The sequence below is a fragment of the Tamandua tetradactyla genome, chromosome 2, assembly GCF_023851605.1.
Source record: "Tamandua tetradactyla isolate mTamTet1 chromosome 2, mTamTet1.pri, whole genome shotgun sequence".
Taxonomy (NCBI): domain Eukaryota; kingdom Metazoa; phylum Chordata; class Mammalia; order Pilosa; family Myrmecophagidae; genus Tamandua; species Tamandua tetradactyla.
The window spans coordinates 104,278,193-104,287,185 of record NC_135328.1 but is presented as its reverse complement, the minus strand read 5'-3'; the positions used below and the strand labels follow the sequence as shown (position 1 = coordinate 104,287,185).

General features: G+C 35.1%; 1 non-coding gene across 1 annotated transcript; it reads right to left on the bottom strand.

Annotated features, from left to right (window-relative positions):
- Positions 1-6,004: 6,004 nt before the first annotated feature.
- On the bottom strand, positions 6,005-6,111 carry LOC143675244 (U6 spliceosomal RNA). The gene has a single exon (XR_013171485.1). It is a non-coding gene; the product is annotated as a U6 spliceosomal RNA (small nuclear RNA).
- Positions 6,112-8,993: the final 2,882 nt, after the last annotated feature.

Below are 8,993 nucleotides of genomic sequence, written 5' to 3'. Positions count from 1 at the left end.
ATCTTCCCTCACTCTACTCCAGGAGTACAGAAATGTCTTTTATATTTTTAATCTGCCATTTTATCATTAATACCTAGCATAGCATCTTATTCATTGGTTGAAGAATGGGTGAACTATATGCTAAAGATAAATTTAAAAATTTAAGGTTTATCAATGATTTCAGATATATTTATTGAAAACACTATAATACCTACTGCTAATTTGGTACCACGACAGTAGTAAAGACCAATAAGCACTATGAGTTTCTTTTCTCCATGGCTAGGAACGTAGATCGTTTCTGAAGAGGTAAGGAGGGATCTGGATTAAATTAGAATTCATTTAAACATTCAATATATACCATATGGTTTGAATTCTTTTCGTCCAGGGATTAAAAGAAACACAAACTTCAGAATGTAATATATAATGCTAACTTTTAATAAGTTCACACTAAGTTAATACAGAATTAGTACATATGTAATGCTTTTATCTTAAATACATATATCCCTATGACTCCAATACATATATCACCAATGACTCCTAGATGCACAATTTTTTTACCTGCAGTTTTACTGAGATATAGTCAGTCACCATACAAACTATATTAAGTATATGATCATTGGCTCACAGTATCATGACATAGTTGTGCATACATCCCTATGATCAGTTTTAGAACATTGTCGTTACTCCAGAAAAGAAATAAACATGAAAATGAAAGCCCATATCCTCACATATCCCTTATACCACCATATTCTTCCACCCCATTATTGACCCATAGTACTGATGTGGTGTATTTGTTGCTGTTGATGAATGAATATTAAAATATTACATTAATTAAAATCCATAGTTTGCAATAGTTGCTATTTTCCCACATACCCCTCTATAATTAACTCCTTGTAATAGTGTCCTACATTTGTTCTAGTTCATGAAAGAACTTACTTATATTTGTATAATTAATCACAGATATTGCCTACCACAAGCTTCACTGTGTTATACATTCTCATGGTTTAACCCCCAACTTTCCTTCTGGTGACATATGTGACTCTAAACTTCCCCTTTCCACCACATTTACTGACCATTCAACACCATTAATTATTCTCACAATAATGTCCTACCATCACCTCTATCCATTTCTAAACATTTAAGCTCAACTTAACTCGAACATTCTGCACATATTAAAAAAACACTCTCCGTTCCTTAGCCTCATGCTCTATCCTGGTAACCTATATTCTATACTATAAGTCTAGAAGTTTAATACTATAATCAGTTCATATCAATGAGACCATATAATAGTTGTCCTTTTATATCTGACTTACTTCATTTAATATAATTTCCTCCAGGTTCATCCATGCTTTTCAGGTTTCTGGACTTCATTCCTTCTTACTGCTGTATAATATTCCATTGTACGTATGTTTCACATTTAGTTTATTCAATCTTCTGTTGAGGGCCTCTTGGGTAGTTTCAATCTTTTGGCAATTGTGAATAATGCCACTATTAACATCAGTGTAGAAATGTCTGTTCACATCCATGATTTCAGATCTTCTGGATATATTCCAAGTAGTGGGATATCAGGGTCATGAGACAACTCAATACTTAGCCTCCTGAGGACCCTCCAAACCAGACTCCACAGCCAGTATACCATTTTACATTCCCACCAGCATTGATAAGTGTTCTAGTTTCTCCACATCTCCAACACTTTCAGTTTCCTGTTTAGCAGTGGCCATTCTAAGAGGTGTGAGACAACATCTTGTTGTGATTTTTATTTGCATTTTCTTAATAGCTAGTGAGGCTGACCATCTTTTCATGTGCTTTTTAACCATCTGTATTTTCTCTTTGGAAAATATGTCTATTCATGTCTTTTGCCCATTTTTTAAACTTTTTTTTTGTGAAATATAAGATACATACAAAAAGGTGATAAATTTCAAAGTAAATTTTAACAAGTAGTTTTAGAACAAATTTCTAAGTATGGTATGGGTTACAGTTCCACCATATCAGATGTTCCCTTCTAATTTCTCTAAGATACTGAAGACTAAAAATAAATGTCAATATAATGAATCAGTAGTCATACTCATTTGTTAAAGCCTATCTTTTTTGATATGGCTCCTCCTTCTTCTTTGATCCTTCTCCCACTCTTTAAGGATATTTGGGCAGTGCCCATTCTAACTTCTTCATGTTGAAAAGGCATGTAACATTATGAGGTAAGGATGCCACTGGTCAATGCTCTTGGAGAGACTGGGATCTCTGGGTTTCTGGCTTATCTGGTCTAGGAACCATTGGAAGGCTATAGATTTCTGAAAAACAAACAGTGAGTGAAACGTCTATAGAGTCTCAGGTAGAGTCCTGGGTGTTCTTTAGGGTTTATAGGAATAGTGTTGATTGCAGTTTGACATCCCACGGCAATTAACAATATCTAGCTGAAACTTGCACAAGAGAAACCTCCAGAATAGCTTCTTGACTCTACTTGAAATCTCTTAGCCACTGACACTTTATTTTGCTACATTTATTTTTCCTCTTTTGATCAGGGAGGTATTGTTGCTCCCATGGTACTGTTCTCAAAAATCAATTTGTCATAGATCTGAAGATGCATTTCTTAACTTTCAATTCACTTCCATTAAGTGATACACTTATATTCATGCCATTAGCATGCCACTTTGATCACTGTGGCTTTATAAAAAAAATGCTTTAAAGTCAGGAAGCGTGATACTTCCCAATTTATTATTCTTTATGAAGATGTTGTTTTTACTTTTTGAGGCCCCTGACCCTTCCAAATAAAACTGATAATTAGCTTTTCCATTTCTTCAGAGGAATCTGTTGGAATTTTGACTCTTACTGCATTAAGTCTGTAGATCAATTTAGGTGGAATTGACATCTCAATAATACTTAGCCTTCCGATCCGTGAATATGGAATGTCTCTCCATTTATTTAGGTTTTATTTGATTTTCTTATTTAGCAGTGCTTTGTAGTTTTCTGTGTACAAGTGCTCCACATCCTTGGTTAAGTTTATTCCTAGATTTTCTAGATATTTGATTCTTTTAGTTCCTATTGTAAATGGATTTTTTTCCTTATTTCCTGATTGCATATCTCATTTCTGGTTTATACAAACGCCATTGATTTTTGCATGTTGATCTTGTATCCTGCCATTTTGATGAATTTATTGATTAGTTCAAATAGCTTTGTTTCTATTTTTTTTAGGGTTTTCTAAACATAAAAAGATGCTATCTGCAAATAGTGTCTGTTCTATGTCTTCCTTTTCAGTTTGGATGACTTTTATTTCTTCTTCTTACCTAATTTCTCTGTTCAGAACTACTAGCACAATGTTGAATGACAGTGGTGGCAGTGAGTATCCTTTTTTTCTTCCCAACCTTAGAGGGAATGCTTTCATTTTCTCACCATTGAATATGATGTTAGCTGTGGGTTTTTCATACATGCCCTTTAGATGTTAAGGAAGTTCCCTTTGATTCCTATCTTTTGAAGTGTTGTTCTCATGAAAGGATGCTGAATTTTGTCAAATGCCATTTCTCTGTCAATTGAGAGGATCATGTGTTTTTTACCTTTTGATTTGTTAATGTGGTGTATTACATTAATTGATTTGCTTGTGTTAACTATCCTTGCATACCTAGAATAAAACCCAGTTGGTCATGGTGTATAATTCTTTTAATAGGCTGTTGGATCTGATTTGCAAGTATCTTGTTGAAGGTTGTTGCATCTGTGTTCATTAGAGAGATGAATCTGAAGTTGTCTTGTAGACAACTTGTAGAATCTTTACCCAGCTTTGGCATTACAGTGACGTTGGCTTCAGAGAATGAGTGAGATAGTGTTCCTTCTTCAATTTTTGGATAAAGTTTGGACAGGAATGATATTAAATCATCTTGGAATGATTGGTAAAATTTACATGAGAATTCATCTAGTCTTGGGCTTTTCTTTGTAGGTTTCTGATGCCTTATTCACTTTGTTCACTTATGATTGCTTTGTTGAGGTCATTAATTTCTTTTCAAGTCAGTTTAGTTTATTTGTGTGTTTCTAGGAGGCTGTCCATTTTATCTAAATTGTCTAATTTGTTGGCATACAGTTGTTCATAGTGATCTCTTATATTCATTTTTGTTTCTTTGGGGTCTGTGGTAATGATCCCACCTCATTTCTGATTTTATTTATTTGCAGCTTCTCTCTTTTTTTTCTTTGTCAGTATAGTTAAGGGCTTGTTTATTTTTTTGTTCTTCTTAATGAATCAACTTTTGGTTTTATCGATTCTCCCTATTGTTCTTTTATTCTCCATTTCATTAAATTTCTGCTCCAATGTTTATTTCTTTCTGTTTGTTTTAGGATTAGTTTTCTATTCTTTCTCCAGTACTCCAGTTGTTCAGTTAGGTCACTGATTTTAGCTCTTTCTTCCTTTGTAATTATAGACGTTTGGTCTATATATTTCCCTCTCAACATTGTCTTCACTGCATCCCATCTGTTTTGGTATGTTGTGTTCTTGTTTTCTTTCATATCAAGAAATATACTGATTTTTCTTGCAATTTCTTCTCTGATCCACTGATTGTTTAAGAATGTGTTGCTTAACCTCCAAATATTTGCACATTTTCCAGTCTCCATTTGTTATTGATATCCAGCTTGTTCTGTTATGATCAGAGAAAGTGTTTTGTATCATTTGAATCTTTTTAAATTTATTAAGATCTGTTTAGACCCCAGCATATGGTCTATCCTGGGGCATGTTTCCATGAGTACTTGAGAAGAATATAAATCCTGCTCCTTTGGGGTGCAAAGTTCTATAAATTTTTAATAGGTCTAATTCAGTTATCATATTATTTAGATTCTCTGTTTCTTTAGTGATTTTCTGCTTATATTATCTATTTATTAGAGAGAATGGTGTGTTGAAGTCTCCCACTATTCTGGTAGAATTGCCTATTATACCCTTCAGTTGTGCCAGTGTTTTCCTCATGTACTTTGGGGCACCTTGATTAGGAGCATAGATATTTATGATTGCTATTTATTCTTGGTGAATTATCATTTTCATTTATATGGTGTCCTTTTTATATCTTATTAACAGTTTTTCATTTAAGGTCTATTTTGTCTGACATTAATATAGGTACCCCAACTTTTATTTTTGGTTACTGCTTGTGTGGAAACCTTTGTCCATTCTTTCACTTTCAACCTATTTGTACCTTTGGGTCTAAAATGAGTCTCTTGTAAACAGTATATAGATGGATCATATTTTAAAATCCATTCTGCCAATCTGTGTCTTTTGATTGGGGAGTTTAATCCATTAATATTCAAAGTCATTACTGTAAAGGCAATTCTTACTTCAAACATCTTATCCTTTAGCTTTTTTGTCAGATCTATTTTATTTTCTCTCTTTTCATCTTTATAGTTGCCCTTACTAATACTGTTCAGAGGTATCTCTCTTATCTTTTCTTTTCAGCTAGCAGAACTCCCTTTAGAGTTCTTGTAGGGCCAGTCCCTTATTCACGAACTCTCAGCTTCTGTTTATCTGTGACTATTTCACATTTTCCCTCATTTTTGAAGGACAGCTCTGATGGATAGATAATTCTTGGCTGGGAATGTCTCTCTTTCAGTACCTTAAATATATTACACCACCGCCTTCTTGCTTCCATGGTGTCTGATGAGAAACCAGCATGTAGTCTCATTTGGCTTCCCTTGTATACGGTAAACGGTGAGTCACTTTTCTCTTGCTGAGAGAGAATTATCATTTTCTCTTTGACATTGGCATTCAGATTAGTGTGTATCTTGAAGTGTGCCTTTTCATATTCATTCTGTTTGGAGTATGTTGGGCTTCTTGAATCTGTATATTTAAATCTTATAAGGGATTGGGAAATTGTCACCTATTATTGTTTTGCATATTCTTCCTGGCCCTTTTTTGTTCTCTTCTCCTCCTTCTTCTTCTTCTCCATGATGCACATGTTTTGCATGGTTTGTGTTGTCAATAACTTCCCTGAGACCCTCCTTACATTTTCCATTTTTCCTCCTTTTGTTCTTCTGTTTATTCAAATTCGGCTGTTCTGTCTTCTAGAAAAATATGGAATACTTGATGAATCTGCGTGTCATCCTTGTGCTGGGGCCATGATAATCCTCTCTGTATCATTCTGATTTTAGTACATGTGCTGCTGAAGCGAGCACCAAATGCATAATTTTTGATCTGGACAAATTAATCTGGAACTAATTATGTGAGATTAACGGGATAATATGTCTGGATGTTTGACATATCTAGAACTGTCTTTATGTTGTTAGTCGTATTGTACTTTCTTCTCATTCTCCAGCAAAATTTTTCTCAGTTTGTGATCCCTGATCAATAGGGTCAATATCAACTGGTAACTTTTTAGAAATAGAAAAAAAATCTTAGGTTCCACCCCCAGGCACTCTGGGGACACAGCATTCTGTGTTTTAGCAAGCTCTCCAAGTGAAAAGGAACTTGAGTCTACGAAGTCCTGTTCAGATGACGATTATGCATTAGTTTCGCTAGATATTGTAAAGAAGAAAAAGGGTTACCAGTAGCCCTTTCATGTAGATACTGTGATTTTCTTTTTGGGGTTGTTAATATACCAGAAGAGGATTTACTGAGGTGGAATAGCAATAAGCTGACTTTGCAGCACTTTCTTTGTTCTCCTAGTCAGATTTTGTTTGTCTTATTCAATTCTGGACAATCTCTGTCTAAGATAAAGCCTTAGATAAAGCCTTTCTGATCAGTGGATCAGAAAGTTTGCTTCAATTTTGTATAACCTGCGTTAGAAATCCCTATGTCCAGATCATTCCCTATACCAATTAAATCAGAATCTCTATGGGCAGAAGGAGCAGCAGTGGTGAGAGATGGGCTCAGTGATTATGATGGCAATGTTAAAACACGCTATGTTGCTCCAATGTGCAACCAAGTTTGAGAGCCAAGCAACCCGAGAAGTGGCTCCAAGTGTGGTCTCTGGACTAGCAGTATCAATATCACCTGACAGCGTACTAGAAATGCAAATTCTTAAATCCCTTTTGAATTTAAACCTCTGCCCATCCAATCCTCTTTCCACTCCCATTCCACACCACCCTTCTGCCCCCAGTGTTTTAACAAGCCCTCCAGGTGATTCTAATACTAAACTATAGTATCTCATATGTTATCCTCAACCTGGAGTAAACTGAGAAAGTGCTGAAGGAATCTAGGGACTTGAACTTGTAAGATAAACCTTTAAGTATGTGCAGGGTGATTAATGATCTGTAGATTTGAAATCTTTACTATTGTCACCATCAGTAATTTACAAGCATATTTTGGAACTATTATGGGTTTGGTTCCAGACTATAACAATAAAGCAGATATAGCAAAACAGTGAGTCCTATAAAGTTTTGATTTCTCAATGCATATAAAAGTTAGGTTCATTCTATATTGCAGGCTATTAAGTATGCAAAAACCCTATGTTTAAAAAAATGCACGCTCCTTAATTTAAAACAACTTTATTGGTAAAAATGGCTATCCATCATTGACCCTTTAGCAAGTTATCATCTTTTTTGCTGTTGCATGGATCATGCCTACATATTAATGGCTGCGGACTGATTAGGGTGGTGGTTGCAGAAGGTTAGGGTGGCTGTGGCAGTGTACCAAAGTAAGGCAGTGAATTGTGCCACATCAATTAACACTTTCTTTCATGAAAAATTTATCTGTAGCCTGCCATGCTGTTTGATAGCATTTTACCCACAGTAGAACTTCCTTAATAATTGGAGCTAATTCTCTCAAACCCTCCCACTGCTTTATCAACTAACTTTATGTATTATTCTAAATGTTTTTTTTTGTCATTTCAGTAATGTTCACAGAATCTTCATTAGGAGTAGTTTCCATGAGAAGCAACTCCTCATCTGTTTTAAGTTTTATCTTGAGATTGCAGCAGTTCACTCACATCTTCAGGCTACACTTTTCATTCTAGTTCTCTTGCCATTTCTACCATATGTGCAGTTACTTCGTTCACTGAAGTCTTGAATCCCTCAAAATCATCCATGATGGCTAGAATCAACTTCTTCCAAACTCCTGTTAATACTGATATTTTGACCTTCACCCATGATTTACAAATATTCTCAATGACATCTAGAACAGTGAACTCTTTCAGAAAGTTTTCAATTTAATTTTCCAAGGTCCATTAGAGGATCACTATCTATAGCAGCCATAGTCTTATGAATTGTATTTCTGAAATAATGAGACTTAAAAGTTGAAATGACTCCTTGATCTGTGGGCTATAGAATGGATGCTGTGTTAGCAGGCACGAAAGCAACATTCATCTCATTGCACATCTCCATCAGAATTCTTGGTTAACCAGGTGCATTGTCAATGGACAGTGATATTTTGAGAGAACTTTTTCTTTCTGAGCAGTAGGTCTCAACAGCAGGCTTAAAATATTCAGTAAACCTTATTGCAAACAGACAAGTTGTCATCCAGGCTTTGTTGTTCCACAAGCAGAACAGATTAAGCATAATTGTTAAGGGCTGTATAATCTTCAGAGTAGTATATGAGTATTGGTTTCAACTTGAAGTCACCAGCCAAATTAGCCCCTAACAAGAGAATCAGCTTGTCCTGTTGAGCTTTAAAGCCAAGCTTAGACTTCTCCCCTCCAGCTATGAAAGCCTACTTGGTATCTTCTTCTAATATTAAGCTGATTTATATACATTGAAAATATGCTGTTTAGTGTAGCCACTTTCATCAATCATCTTCTGGCTAACTTGCTGCTTTACTTTGTACTTTTATATTAGTGAGACAGCTTCTTTCCTTAAACTTCATCAACCAACATCTGAAAGCTTAAAACTTTTCTTCTGCAGCTTCTTCACCTTTCTCAACATTCACAGAAGTGAAGAGAATTAGGGCCTGGCTCTGGATTAGGCTTTGGTTTAAGGGAATTCTTTGGGTAGTTTGATCTTCTATCCAGACCACTTGAACTTTCTCCATAACAGGAATAAAAAAAAATTTCTCTTTCTTATCTTTTCTGGTTCACTGGAGTACCACTTTAAATTTTCTTCAAGAACTTTTCTTTTGCATTCAC